Below are 15388 nucleotides of genomic sequence, written 5' to 3'. Positions count from 1 at the left end.
GGCACACGACACAGAAAGTTGTTCCTTAAGATCACAGGGGCCCTCTAGCTTGTTTCATATATCTGTCTCCTTTCCTAGTTGCAGAGTTGCAAGAGGCATGTGGGAAACTCACGCCTCGGGATGGCCCTTTACATAGCTGTGGAAACAATGCTTGCGATATTGTATAGACGCAGCACATTCTGTGCATCTCTTCATCTGTTGATTTGGGTTATTTGCTTGGCGGATATGGAGACTGGTATGCAAATATCTACTTGAGTCCCTGCTATCAGGCCTGGAAGCGTACACGGAAGCATGACTGCAGACTCGGGTAGAAAGTCCACTCTTGGTTTCCCAGGGAGCGGATGAGCGGTTGCCCACAGAGGCTGCACCCTTTCACATTCTCACCAGCAATCTTAACGGCTTCTCATTGTTTCCCGTTGCAGGTTGTTCCATTAACAGTGCCTATGCTAGCACCCCAGCAGCTGTAAAGTAAGTTTCATTACGGTTTGGCATTTGCATTTCCCTGATGATTAGCAATGTATTTATAAGCTGTTTGTGTATCTTTAGAGAAATGTCTATTAAAGTCATTTGCCTATTTTAAACTGAGGATTGTTATTATTATTATTATTGATCTATAAGATGATGATTATTATTATTGAGCTATAAGATTCTTTACTTATTCTGGATGTTAATATCTTGCCAGATGTATAATTTGTAAATATTTTCTCTGTCTCTGTGAGCTGTCTTGTAAATAATTTACCTTTCATGGATCCTAATTTACCTATATTTTCTTTTATTTGGTGTTCTTGGTGTCACATCCAAGAAGTCATTAACAAACCCAATGTTGTGAAGGTTTTTCCCATGTTCTTCTCTTTCACTATTTTTTGTTCAGACTTTGTTCCATGCAAGTTAAGTTTTATGCAGTGCATGGGCAACGGATTGAGTTTAATCTTCTGTGTGTGGATACTTAGTTTTCTCATAACTGTTTGTTCGAGGCTGGCCTCTCCTCACTGAATTGCCTTGTACCTTTATCAACTAGCCGTATATGTCAGAGCTTATTTCTGGCCTCAGTATTCCATCCCATGGTGGACGTTTTCATGTAGTTACTGCCCCTGTGGGTTCTAGTCCTCCATCTCATTTGTTTCGTACGACCCACCTCTACTCTGCACAGTTTTTCTTCCATCTTATGCCTTGTTTGGATTAATCAGGATACTATCATTTTAACCTCAGTTGCTGGCTTTTTACTTGGTTCTCACCAAGTTTCAGCGGTTGCCTGATGGCTCATCTTTGTCTGTCCCTCCTGGATGCCACACTCCTACTGGCACCATTTTCCTCCTGTGCATGTTTGACTTTCATAGTGTCCTCCTCTCAGTGGTATTCCTGGTCAGGTGAAGCTTGTCTAGCATTTTACCCATGCGTTTTCTATGGTGCTGTTCACTTTTTTTGTATAAAGTCTTGCATTGTTTTCCACTTGCAAGAAGAGCTTCGACTAATACTCTAGAACAGTAAGATGAGTTCTTGGCTCCTGGACATGTGAGGAAGCAGCCTGTGTCCTAGACACCATCTCTACACTGTGCCAGCCACCATGTTCCCTGTGCTCTATCCTGATTGGTCCTCTCTTCTCCCTTTAACTTGTGGGCTTTTGTCTTAACCATGGGCCCACTTCACAATCCAGAGAGCATCCTCCTTTGTGTATGGCCCTCTGATGAGCACCCACAACCCCCTTTGCTGGTTTGCGTTTTTTTTTGTGAACCTCTTTTCCTGTGACCCAACAAAATAGATTCTTGGACATGCATGTCTTAGAGGAGGCGAAATTGTTTTCCTGCATTTCAATGGGGCTAAGCAAGATAATGAGACTCCTCAGCAAATACAGAAACCAGGGATTCCTAATTTAATCAAGGGAGAGACCAGCAAGTGATGGGAGGTGATACAGTAAGGGCGAATTCTAGATGACTTTTGAGGGCCTTAGTGATGAGGGAGACAAGAAGTACTGAGAATTAGTATGGTGAGGGAGACTCCAGCTTTGAGACTATCTGCCCTGGTTAGACACTAAAAGTGTCAGGGGTCTTTAGATCTGTGCCTAGGGGGCAGGAGTTTGGAAGCTGGAAAATAATTTTTCAGGGTTAAGAGTGCCAAGTGAGTTCAAGGTGCTGTTTCTGGACCTGTGTCTGTCTGCCTGCTATCACCATGCTAAGCCACCATGAGAATCTTCAGTATCTCAGCCCAACACAAGCAAGAAGCCTGCCTGCTGACAGCCCATCAGCATGGAACTTCCCCCAAAAATGCCTTCTTAGGGAGGGTCCAAGGAATAAGAAAGTGAGTGTCTTTGCTCTCACTACATTTAGGAGGAGTCATACCTTGTATTTAATTGTTCTTTGTCTCTCCTGCCTCTCGCCTTTCTCCAAGTATTCTTTCTTCATCTACAAGTTATCTCAGGTTTTCATGATCCTGGAAAACTCGGTTGTTGTCATTAATGCCAATGACTCTGGTATTCCTGTTCAGTGCCTTTCCCTGAAGAAGGAGAATATCGAATGCCTAGCTTCCTATGTCTCCAAGACCCCTGTTGCTAAGATAGCCTCTTGCCATATTTTCAACTCATTTATCAGGTTTTAGGATGGTTTAAGATGCAATCCACTGTGTTAGTTCTACATGTTAGGTCATCAGGTACTTAGATGAGACAGCATCATTGGCAGCTAAGCCAAAAATGAGTTCACAAATGTTCACCCAAATGGTGATTTCATGTTGGTCTGGGACCAAAGCTACCAGAAGACTGCAGAAATGAGGCCAGGAGAATTGTTGCCATGAGCCGTGACCGAACACTCCAGAGCACTTGCTACTTGCAGTGACTGTGACTGGAGTCAAGATGTTGGCCTTCTCTACTCAGTGCTCCCCTCCCTTCTCTTCTTCCCTCTCCCTCTTTCTGGGAGTCTCAAGCTATAGCCTAAGCTGACCTGGCACTCACTACACTGTAGCCCACGCTGGACCCAAACTCTTAGTGATTCTTCTGACTCAGTCTCCCATGTCCTGGGATTCCAGGTGTATACCTGGATTAGAGTCTTTTCTCTTCCTGGATACAGTTGTGAAGTTGAAAAGATGATTTTTGTGTAATGTGATACCTGACTGAGATAATTACAGCTCTCCCTGAATTCTTAGCAACTGCTTGTCTCTGAGCAGAATAACAACATTTTTTATCACCCCCCCATTTTAAAAGAATGGCACCTGGTAAAGGGAAACCCACTCACAGCTAGACACAAACAGAACCTGGAAATAGGACATGGGAGAGGGAGAGCATGGCCTTCACCTTCCCCCACCCTGTCAGACCTGGGTGAGGTCTCTATGAGGCAGCCTCTACGGTCTTCTCAACCCCACCATCAGCTTCCTGACTTCATAGAGTTGGTGTTCTAGCCTGTGGCCACTCAGGGAAGGAGCTGTGAAAGAAACTTGGTTGGGTGTGTTCCATGTGGAGTGACTCCTTCCTCAGGATGTTCTGTGGCTTGGGGAGCAGAGAACACAGGAGGAAAAGAAAGGAGAGAGAGAATGATACAAATGAAGGAGATATAATTGTCCCTTTTAAGACTTCTACCTAATTTCTACTTCCCAGGAGTATAGAATAAGTAGTTTTTCCTTCTTATTTAAAAAAGAATTAATTTGATTTTTCTAATTGGAACACTTTCTACTCACTGATTGCCAATTGGAGTCAGATCATGAATAAAAGTTTAGAATTACAATTCAAGAGAGTCATGCAGTTAAATAATTAAGTTGTCTGCAAAAGAAAAAAAAAACAAGTCTGGTTGAAAAGGGCAAATGGGGTTGGCTGTGCCTTCTGCCCAAGCCAGTGCAGGGGACACAGGGTGAGATAAGAGTTGATGGGTAAGCAGTCCACAGTGACCAGTGCCACCCGACCCCACTGGGCAGACAGTGGTAGTCATAAGAGGTGGGAGTCAGACCTGGAATATGGGAGCAATCCATGGAGATGGGGTGTTTTTACAATTATGCCTATTTCTCTCCCCTTGCTCTGAGCTCTAGACTATGGTGCCAGGAAAACCACAGAGACAGTCAGAGGAATGTATCTCAGGACAGCTAGAAGTTCTAGGCCTAGCCATTAGTATTGGAGTGAGCTTGTATTGGCCCAACCTTGAATCCCCTCCTGCTCCTTGTCCAGTGTAAGCCAGATCATTTGATCCCAAGCAGACCAGATGGACCAAGAATGGACTCCTTAAGGAATATGAAGGACCAGGAACCAGGTTGTCAGTAAGGGGTACCTTTCCAGTGGCCTCTGTCCACAGTTCAAGAGGATTCACGGACATATCAAAACAGTCTGGGGATGCAGCTCAGATGGTAGGACACTTGTCTAGCATGCGTGGCACACTCGGTTTGATCTCCAGCAGACATAAACCAAGCCTGGTGCTACATGTTTGCAATTCTAGAACTTGGGAGATGGAGGCAGAAGCTAAAAGCCATACTCAGGTACATAGTGAGCTTGAGGCCAGCCTGGCTTATATGAGACACTACCTGTAAACAAACAGAGAAAAAGGGAAGTGGTGGGACAGGGGTGGAGAAATACAGGACCAGCACCAGCAAGGTGATGGTCAATGCGTGCTGCTCAGTAGAGGTGAGCAGGAGAGCCGACTACACACAGTGACGAGAACAATCAGCCCGTTCTAATCTGAAAGGGATGGCACAGCACAGCAGGGACATCAAAGCCACTTCTCAAAGGCCCAGAAAGCCAAGTAGCAGCACCAGGGATAGACGGATACCAATGCAGAACGTCTAGACACGAAGCCTGTCATGTCTGAGATGGAGAGATGCCTGGGAAGGGTCCATTGGTGGAACACATACAGCAGGAGAAAGGACTGGGAACTTGGACACACGGGAGTGGGAACTGTCATGAGGAGACAAACGCGGAATGCTGTTAAGAGCAGAAAAGGGGGATAGAGAGAGATAGCTCAGCGGTTAAGAGTGTTCCCTGATCCTCCTGAGTCCTTGCCTTTGGTCCCCAGCACTCAAATGGCTCACGACCATGTGACTCTAGTTCCAAGGGATCCAATGCCCTGTTCTGGCCTTCTCTGGCACCTACACGCATGTGGCACATTTGCACGCATACAGGCAACATTTTTTTTAAAAGACAAAAGGCAGCTCAAGCAACTGGGAGATGAGAGGAAACTACAAAGAAAGGAGAGTTCCAGAAAAAACAAAGGATAGGAGCAGTTAACTTGATACAGAAAGGAGAAGCCACCCCTCCAGACCCTGACACAAGGAAACAAAGAGTGTTATGAAGAGTAAGACCAAGCCAGGCAAGGCAGAAGAAACTCTGGCACTGGGGGAGGGGGTGGAGACAGGAGGATCAGGAGTTGGCATCTCTGGCTACATTGTGACCATAGAGGCCAGAGTAGGCCACATGAGAACACCTCCAAATAAATCGAAACAATTTATGTGCCCAAGTTTCTACAAGCAGGATGGATAAATTCTTAGACCACTAGAAGGCCATAGATTGACCAAAATGAAATGTAAACCATTTCATAAGTACTAAAGAAATTGAAGAAAACTTCTCTCACATATGCACCTAGAGAATTGTTGGGGTGGTTTGCTATGTTGGAAAATTCTCCCCAGCTACAGTACTTGGGAGCTTCCCACTTGCACCCCGTGCCCCTGAGAAGTTAGCAATCTTCCCTCCTTTGAGAGGGGGACTGAAATACCCTCTGGATCCTTAGGGGGAGAAATGACCCAATAGAGCAGCTCTGGGCACATCTGGCTATACAAACGCTCTTAAGGAGACTGGTAACCTGAGGATCTGCTCAGTATCAATTCTGTGTGCCGGGAACTATTCAGAGCACGGCGCCCAAAGTGCAGGTCCTTTCTGTGCTCTGGGTTCTGAGCTGGCTCGGGAGAATGCGCTGTGCATTTGCGTTTTTCTGAGTACGGTTCTCTGAGCCTCCTACCCTTGTAATGGGACTGAGTCTTCCAAACACAGGTGGGCAGTTCCCAGGTGGACACACCGGGGGAGGAGACCCGCCTTCGGAGCCTCAGAGAGACCCTGCCGTCTGCTGCCCAGGCCTGAGCTGGCATTTGATGTGTACTCTTCCCAGCTGTGTGGGCACTGTTTGGCTGAGGAGCATGACCCCACTTTCTGCAGTGCCCCTGGGTTACCTCCATGGCTGCTGTTCTCCCCAGGCTCTCCACTCCTCAGGGCTCCCCTTGCCTCCTTATAGCACACAATTCCTCCTTTAAAGTTCCAGCAAGGTTCTCTCCAGGTAGACCTCCCCAAGTCCATCTGAAGAGTGGTGCCTTCTCCTAGCAAAGTACACCTTCAGCTCTTCACCGTACCCTGTGAGGGCGTCTCCGTGTTAGATCCACTATGCATTTAAAGGACCTTGGCTCTAACGTTCCGGTTCTGGCCTTTCACACTGACAGTTGTATCAAGAGATACCCCATGCAATCTATGAGTTGCAAATAGGGTAAGAGTGCAGCACTCGAGCCGGGCGGTGGTGGCGCACGCCTTTAATCCCAGCACTGGGGAGGCAGAGGCAGGCAGATCTCTGTGAGTTCGAGGCCAGGCTGGACCGACAGCCTCCAAAACAATACAGAGAAACCCTGTCTCGTAAAACCAAAAAAAAAAAAAAAAGAGTGCAGCACTCCTGGCTACACAAGCTGGTAGCACTCACATCCCACCTGTGGCCGTGCCTCCATGCCCTCACCCTTGTGGAGATGACCTCACGGCTCAGTTTGAAACTGTGGTCTCCAATACCACTCCTCCCCTGGTTATCGTGTGAATCGCATTCATTGACGCTGCGACAAGTTACCAGACAGACGCAGCACAAGGAAGGGTTTCCCTGGGGTTAGAGTCTGCAGGCGTTGGCCATTGTGGGAGGCAGGGGAGATGCAGTGGTCAGGGTGGGAAGCTGGGCGGCCGGTGACATCACGTCCACCGTCGGGAAGGAGAGAGCTGAACGCCGTACTCAGCTCACACGTTCCCTCTTCCCTTTCTGTGCAGCCCCAGTGCACAGATAGTGTCTCCTACATTCAGGGTAGATCTTCCCCTTCCCACCTCAGTTAAACTGCTGGAAAGGTCCTCCAGACACGCCCAGAGCTGTCTTTTGGGTGGTTCTAACCCCATCAAGTGTACATTGCACACAGGTCTGCCTGGAGTGCTTACTGCTCAGGGGTGGGTTTAGGAAGCACCACACTCTCCTCACTAGTAGGGAGCATCTCTCACTGTGTCTGACGCTGACATTAATAATGGCAGAGTAAGACGAACAAGTAGGAAAACATGCAGGTCAGCTCTGAGCAGGATGCAGGCTAGTGTCAAAACAGGTGGATGACAGAGTCACTTTCAAACACCGAGGACTTGAAATTAATTCCAGGGTCATCTTCAGGCTGGCCTGGAGAAACCTACACTTCCTCACCACCTGCTAGGGAATACCTTTTCTCGGTGGGTCTTCAGTTTGAGATTCCAGCTTATGGCTTGGAGAGTGATGTCAGCACGGACGATTACTGTCCTGTTGGTGGGAACTCCCGATGTCAGCAACGTCCTGTTTGCTCACAGGGTATCCTAGCAGTATCAAAGATATCCTTGAGTAAAATAGGTCAACAGTACTTAAGACAAGTGATGCTTTAGTCAGGCTTCAGTAGCTTCTGATAGATAGTGAGTAATGCCACGTTCATGCACGAGTGTGTGTGTGTGGTGTGCATGCATATTCATGTGTGGGGGTGGTGGTGCTGTGTCTATGTGTGTGCATATATATTCACATATGTGTGTGCACATGGAGACCAGAAGTTGATGTCAGGTATCTTCCTCTGAAGTAAGGTCTCTCCTTGAAATCAAAGCTCACTGACATGGTAGTCTAGCAAGCTGGCTTGCTTTGGGGATTCCTTTTCTTTGCCTCCATAGCTCTGATATTACAAGCAGGCTGTCTCACCCACTTGACATTTCTGTGGGTTCTGAGGACCCAAACTCTGGTCTCCATACATTTCTAAATTTCTTTTTAAAGTGGCGTGGACAGCTGAAAACCCAACTGTGTAGATTGCTTTTCAAAGATGTAATTACTCATTTTATCTCTTCCCATTAGATGTGTCTATTAAAACAGGCGTGCTAAGAGTTCTTCTATTTACTGTAATTTTGTTGCTTTGGAGCACCTTGGGAATTCACACAGCCTGCTGTATTTATAGTTGATCCCCCTGTTTCCATGGATCTCAAACTACTAAAGCAACAACAACGGGGCTGGCACTGCATGTTTTTATGCCCAATAAATTCCCTACTTAAACTCACCCCATCTTTTCCTAAGTCCATCATCCAATGCAGACTTTCCCAAAAGATAAAAAGAAGACACACCACTCAAAAATGTAAGGCAATTATGTAATATGTAATGTGAGTCCCAAGACAATCACTTGAATTAACTGTGGGTGTGGGATGGAAGGCAGGTGAGGAGGCACCAGGGCTGTCTGAACAGGAGGTGATGGGGAAAGACAGTACCAGTCCATGCACACATCCCCCACATGCAAACTCGGCTCAACCCCGGTCCACATGAATCCCTAACCCCTGCCTGCTGTCCTTGAGATTTAACTCAGGTCTGACCTGCACAGCCTGGAGATCCTGGGCCACTTTCCTGAGAGGTCGTTGTTGTGATCTGCATCTCCCCTGGACTGTGCTCCACACTCACGTGCGGGCTGTTCCCCCCCCCCCCCCCCCACTGAGACTGTACTTCCAGGTCCCTGCTGACCCTCCTGCTGCACTGAGGTGCAGGGACTCAGAGAGGGCAGGTCCTTCACATCTCTCAGGCTCCATTCAGCCCTCGTCACTCCCTAAGCTCCCTCCTCTACCTCTCCACCTGTGGGTTCTTATCAGACACAGCACATCCCAGTCTCCCTCCTGAAGAGCGTCTCTGCAGGCTGGGTGTCAGCTCACTGAACCTCCCTTTCTGCTGAATGTCAAGCCAGCAATCCAACACTGTGTGGAACACATTTAAATCTGTGGGTCTGTTCTCTGCCCCTGAGTTATTAGTTTCCAAAAGAGGGTATTATTTTTTCTCATTCTTTGTTTCCTCAATTAATTCTGTGCCGTGCATCTTTAAGGAACTCGAAGGTAGTCTGAATAAATCAATAACATTTTATTCCTCTGAACAATTTCTCATTTCAACGACAATAAAAAGTCTTAATAGGAACTGTCATTTCTCCTTCCCTCATTTGTTTTTGTTTATTGAAGCTGTGCTGGATAGCACAGGGCTGGGAGGAAGCTGAGCCCACATTCTGCACACACTTGGGAAGCATGCTCAGTAATGAGTAGGTCGTTATTAAAGACAGATGTGGACATGACGGCCTGAAACTACTGAATGAAGTAGTCCGCAGTAAGCTTCATGCTGGCAGACAAAGTAAGTTCAGGGGCTGTGGCTGCAGCAGTGTGTGTGTGTGTGTGTGTGTGTGTGTGTGTGTGTGTTGGTTTGGAAAGCTTCTAACTTTTTTAACCAATTTATATTCTTAATGACACTGAAATGAAACAAAAAAGAATATTTTATGAGGCCCAACAGGATAGAATTAAAAGCACACCCTCCTAGAGAGAGGAGCTAGATTTCTCCTGAAAAAACTATTGCAGGCGCCCCCCAGGATTGTTCTTTATCGCTTCTGAGTGTAAAAATGCTCAGAGTTCAAGTCCACAGAAAGACTACCATTAGACACATTACAAAGCATTGGTGAGAATACAATAAGTATGAAAAAGAAGCTGAGCTCATTGGGGGAACGGACAGGAAAAGACGTGAGCATTTATGATCTTCTTGCGAGTCACTGTTTCTTGATACAGTGAGTCCAGGACGATGAGTTAGTTCAAAACAGCCAGGAAGAAATTCTTGTGTCCCACAAAGTTACCAGATATGCAACTGATGACATCCTCAGTATTAGTCTCCATTTGTTAAACATAAAACGTATACTCAGGATGATAATTAAAAACTTAAATTTGATGTTACAGAATTGAACAGTAGACCAAGTTGCCTCTTGATGATGAGCTGCAAACACCATCTTCCTGGGAGGGAGGGCAGATTCTGTAACAGGGACACAATTTGCTTTGTGTTTCCAATGTGCAAGCCAACCCTCTCTGGCCAACCAGACGCAATCACATGGTATTTGTGTGTCTATCTGCATACTTTTCAGTTGAGTGTGACTGTGACTTGCAGGACCACAAAGGGACTTAGAGAATCTTTAATTTCATATTCTAACCAGTTGGCCCTATTTGTTTGCTTTGAATCACTCGTTTCAATAAGGCGAAAACGTGTGCTAATCCTCCATTCATCAGGCGCCTGGGTGCGTGTGAAATGGATCATGTGGACAAAATAAACCCCTGCCAGACGCAACCTGCCTTTGTCCCCTAAGCTGCTTCGAGGGGACCCTTCACAGGTACCAAGAAGCCATTCCGGCCACTTCACGTGCTTTTGAAGACCCTTCCCTTTTTCAGGATTCGCACATTACTCAGGCACAGAAGAAAAGCTAAAAGCGGGCGTCAGATGAAGGGAGAGCTGAAGGAGCTGAACTCATTTTCCACACACAGAGATAATTGGCACGGCAGTAATTTTGGAGAGCTGAATTAAATGAATAAGTTGTGACATGGGAAAAACTGAAAAGGACAGCAGTGTTCTGGCTCGCACAGAATCGCTACCTTGGTAAGCGTTTTTCTTGAAGACCAATTGATAAAACAGGACAAAAATGTTTTTCCCCATTAATTGCTTTCAAACACTGTCCCGTTAAACACCCAATTAAAAGGCAGAAGTGTGGTCCTCTGTTTGCCTCTAATGACTGTTTTAAGAGGCTGGGGTGGATGGAGAGGAGGGATGGGAGAGGAGGAAGGGAAATAATGGAAGAGTCTAGCATTCTCTTTCATGGGCTGTAGAATAAAAAGATCAATGAAGAAGGTTTATCACGGCTCCAGTCCACGAGAGCCTCAAACACAACAGAACTGCATACCTCTTCTGAAAGGGGCTTCTTTAGAAATGGCATATCTAAACGCATTTGCACACACAACTGAGAGGCCAGGTTAATGGATGCACAAGAAAGTATTTGGTCAGCTCCAAATATCTGACATCTGACATTTATCAAGCAATTCCAAATTGTGACAGTCTAAACATTGCTTTAGGTTGGAGGTAAAAGAGGCAAAAATTAAAAAGTAAGCAGGATCGGTTGTGTTTGGCTCACAGTAGGAATTTGATAAAAAAAAAAAAAACAGAAGAGGGCTTTAATGTGGCTGCCATTCTGGGAGGGGGCGGCCAGAGTAAGGGAAGAGGAAGGGTCAGTTTACTCTCAGCATAGCCAACCAACACTTACTGCCTCCCGTTCTCTTCCTTCCCGGCTTCCCAACCATGGAATGAGACAAATGAAGACAGTAAATCATGAACTTTATTTTGTAGAGCATCAAATGATTTGGGAATGATGAGAAGGAGTTGAACAAACTTAGTCTGTTTCTATGAATTCTTCGTGATTCAACTCAGAAACGTTACCAGTGCCAAAAAGATCTTAAGAACACGAGATGTCGCATCAAAGTTGTTCTTTAAGGTAGCACCTAGTACTTTAGTGATGAGTGTTCAGGAGTTGGGAGAGGGTGTCCTTAAACCAACAGAGCCTAGACAGTGAGGTCTGTATGTGACATAGTGGCTCAGAGTTGTGCAATGTCCCCTGTAGATTTGAAGTTTTGTTTAGCCAACAAACATCAGTGTTAGTGAAAATGACTAGTGTCTCCTGGATTCTGGCTGCCTGCAGGATTGCTTTAAAGCACATTTCTTTTGTGAGCTCACTGATTCACATAAAGCCTATTGGGGTGTGTATGTGAGCCCTAATGTGATTCTTATCTCATAGCTGAAAAATCTGGAGTCCCAAATATAAAATAGAATGCTCACGCACACAGCCAATTCTTGTTGGATTTTATGACTATCCAAAGATGCTGTGCAAGGTGATCACCTTGTCATTAATTTATTCCTTTAAAATGGTGTGTTTACACAGATGTTGGCTCAGGTCCACTTGGGAAACTTTAGAATACAGTGGATGGGATGGAAAGAAAGATGGCGGGGGCCATTATGTGTCACATATGGGGCACTTGGTCCTAGCTGCCCTCTCCTGAGTTGTCAAAACCAGCATGGTGGCTCATGGAGGCGTTCTCTTCAGGAATTCACCCGAGGGTGTCCTAGATGGCATGGCAGAACTGAACACGGCAGTGTCAGTACACAGGACAAACACCATGCTGCTTTTGAACTGTATCCATAGAAGTTCTGAGAATAGGGGTGAGCATGCCACTGTGTACCAGGACAAATTGGTCAGTTCACAGCATAACCAGTAGTGAAGGCGTGGCTTCACTGGCTCCCAGGTCATTCAGAGAAAAGCAGATGCCAGAAACACGCATGAAGTGTCCTGGCAACGTGACCATGGAAACAGGACGGGGACTGGGGGCCTCTCAGGGTGACATCTTCTGATACCATCCACTTTCTGCTTTAAACAGCTTGGATTTGAGCTCTCTCTCTAATACAGTGTCTGAGGCACCATCTTTGGCTCTGTCTTTACAAGAGGAAGTGGCAAAACAAACACCCACACAGACAAATCTTGGTGAAATCTGAGCCTCCACACAGCTTCAGTGCCACCCACAGCTGGACAGCAAAATGGCAAAGTCTCCAGATTCTGCGAGTAGGCAAATGCAAGGTGCCAGAATCAGGAGTTCTGGAATTTCAGCGTGTCTCTCCTCTTCCAATCCTCAATGTCTGTCAGAAACACAGGAAATGGAGCAAATGTCTGCTTCTGGGACCTCTCACTGGCTTCTTGCAAGGCAGAAGTGAACGTTTTTTGCATGAGCCAGTAAGTGTTCGAGTACAGCCATCCGCAGGCACTGGATCAGGCTGTGCTGATGGGATGCTCCTAGCTGTCCATGCTGGGGTCTGAGACCTCACCATGAAAGCATCACAGCCACAGAGACAGATGAGCGTCTGCCATCCTGAGACATTGCATGATTGAGAGACCAAGAGGAAAAAACTTGCAGTGTTTCATCTGTGACCCTGCGATTCCTGTGTAGGGCAGGGAGAAGGGGTTTCTGGGGACTCTAGGGTAACTGGGTGTGCTCTGGGTTGAAGTCAGGGTCAGAAGTAATGGGTGTTGAGCTGCACACTTTGGATTTGTGCAAACATTTGGCCTTAAGCTAACCCACTACCAGGAAGGCTGGGGGATGGTAGACTCATGCAGGCTGAAACACCACCCCAGGCTCAGTTGCAGCCATCCCTGGCTATATGATGTTATTATGTCACACTGGGGGCATTTGTGCCTGATGCCCCAGAAGAGAGCCAGCACTTTCATGAGTATTTTCCAGACTCCAGGTCCTACCCCTCAAGGACAAAGAGGCTCCAGGGAAGGAAAGTCAAATGCAAAGTGTCTCAGGAGGTGGAGGCCATACAAAGAAGCCATAGGGCCAATACTGGCGGTGAAATGCGGCCCACCAGCATGTGAGAACAAGACAGCAGGAGGACCGGCATGCAGAGAGAACCCTGAGAACTGGGGCTGTGGGGTAACCCTAAGTCTCATCACAGTGACTTGGAGGGTAACAAGGAGGATAACAAGGATAGCTTATTGTTGTGAGTTATGTCTGAAATCATAAATGCGGAGATGGAATGTGTTATTTTTCCCAGATGTGTAAATTTCATATTCAGAATAATTTCTCTGCTTCTTTCTGAATTGAAATACCTTTTTGTTTGTTTGTCGATTGGTTTTAGTGAGAAAGCAAACCAGGCGTGGAAAAGCCAGGCATGGAGGGACACCATAGCTATGCTAGTACCTTGAGGCAGCGGCAGGAAGATCAGAGGTTCAGCTACATGAGTCTGAGGACAGCTGGGTTACACAAAACGGTTGTCAGGGTCGTGAGGTTGAGGTCCCAGCTGACATTCCCACAGCAAGGCTGGAAGCTTCTGTTCCCTGAGCTGTGTTATAGATCCAGAGGGAGGTGGGGCATGCTGGGCTCTGTAGGGCATATGCAGTGGGAAGTAGGGACAGGGAATCTTCCCTCAACCACCTCAAAGACAGAGGCAGCCCATGTTCTCAACTGTCCTGGGGTTGTGCAGATGGAATCTCTTCGGGTTCTGGGCTACATTCTGAGAGGTACACAGGCTTGCAGCTCACCAAACTGGTCAGACTGGGTGCAATGGGGAGACCGAAACTGATACTGAAGGAAAGCATGTCCCTAAGGTGCAGATCCTCACTAAACAATCTCATCAGTGACCTTATTTCCCCAAGAAATCCCAGGCTTTTCATCAAATCACCTGGAATTCCTGTCACACTCAAGATAAACCTTAAGAGCGAGCCATTCAACAACACTTGCATTTAAAAGGACCTCATTAAAACAACTATTTATTAAGGTCCACAGTTCAGAAATAAATTTAGGAACTAAATTAACAGAAAAGAAGATGAGGGGAAGGGATAATTACCACAACACGTCTCAGAGAGCGTTATTTAATTTACCATAATAATAAGAATTATGAGCTCTGCACATTTGCAATTTCTTAGCTATTTAGTTTGCCATGAAACATTAAGAGGAAATAAAAGAGGAGCAAAAAGAATAATTGAGTACAGAACATTATAATGAACTGTTGATGCCCCATTCCCATTACCAAATTGATTGATACTGGAATTCATTGTTCTATCACCTATTTATACACACTTAAAGGGGCCATGCCACTTGCATCATTAAAACTGATAGAGATGCATGGGGTGCAGGAATTCTGGAGGAGGTTCTGGAATGTGGGGACAGGGTGAGGGTGCTGGGTGGGATGTTCCATGAGTTGCTGAGGAGCCTAATCATCACACCATGCTGGCTGGCAACATCTGGCACATGGCATTTCCTATAAACACAATCTCGACTTTGTCCCTGCTTCATTGGCCTTTTGGGGCTGGACCTTTTGGGACCCCAGTATCTGGTGGATCTCATTCTATCTCTGCTTCATGAGCATTGCTTGGGGATAATTGTCTGAGCCCTAATTCACAGGTCAGACCCCTTGATGGGAGATTTACATGGGTCACTTATAAACTTTGGTTCCAAAGTGTGAGGCTGCATGTTATTGTATTAAAAGGTGCTTATAGAAACATGAATCCCTTATTACAAATGATCTGCATTTTAATAATTTATTTGTGATTCAATTATTTTACTTTAAATAATTTCCCCATAAAAGTGGGATTATAAATGCAGAAGAGGCTGTTAGACTATCCTGAGGCTCATTTCAACCAACCATACAGCTACCAACTCCAACAAGGAGTAGAGATGATGGTGACAATATCACTCTTTTTTAAACATAAACATTTAAGCATTAACAACAATGCTCTGAGCTTCAGCTTAGCACCATCACCTTTATCTGGAGATAGTCTAAAAATAGATCACCTCCACAGAGGGGAGGAGGTGGTCACACTTGCT

The 15388-nt window shown here is 46.0% G+C and overlaps 1 long non-coding RNA gene across 1 annotated transcript; it reads left to right on the top strand.

Annotated features, from left to right (window-relative positions):
- The first annotated feature begins 361 nt into the window (after positions 1-361).
- On the top strand, positions 362-13668 carry LOC121137232. Its single transcript, XR_005874470.1, has 3 exons — positions 362-468; positions 10418-10622; positions 12446-13668. It is a non-coding gene; the product is annotated as an uncharacterized LOC121137232 (long non-coding RNA).
- The last annotated feature ends 1720 nt before the right edge of the window (positions 13669-15388 follow it).

Source organism: Mesocricetus auratus, unplaced genomic scaffold, assembly GCF_017639785.1.
Source record: "Mesocricetus auratus isolate SY011 unplaced genomic scaffold, BCM_Maur_2.0 Super-Scaffold_100676, whole genome shotgun sequence".
Classification (NCBI taxonomy): Eukaryota; Metazoa; Chordata; class Mammalia; order Rodentia; family Cricetidae; genus Mesocricetus; species Mesocricetus auratus.
The sequence above is the reverse complement of the archived record's forward strand: the minus strand, read 5'-3'. Positions and strand labels throughout refer to the sequence as shown.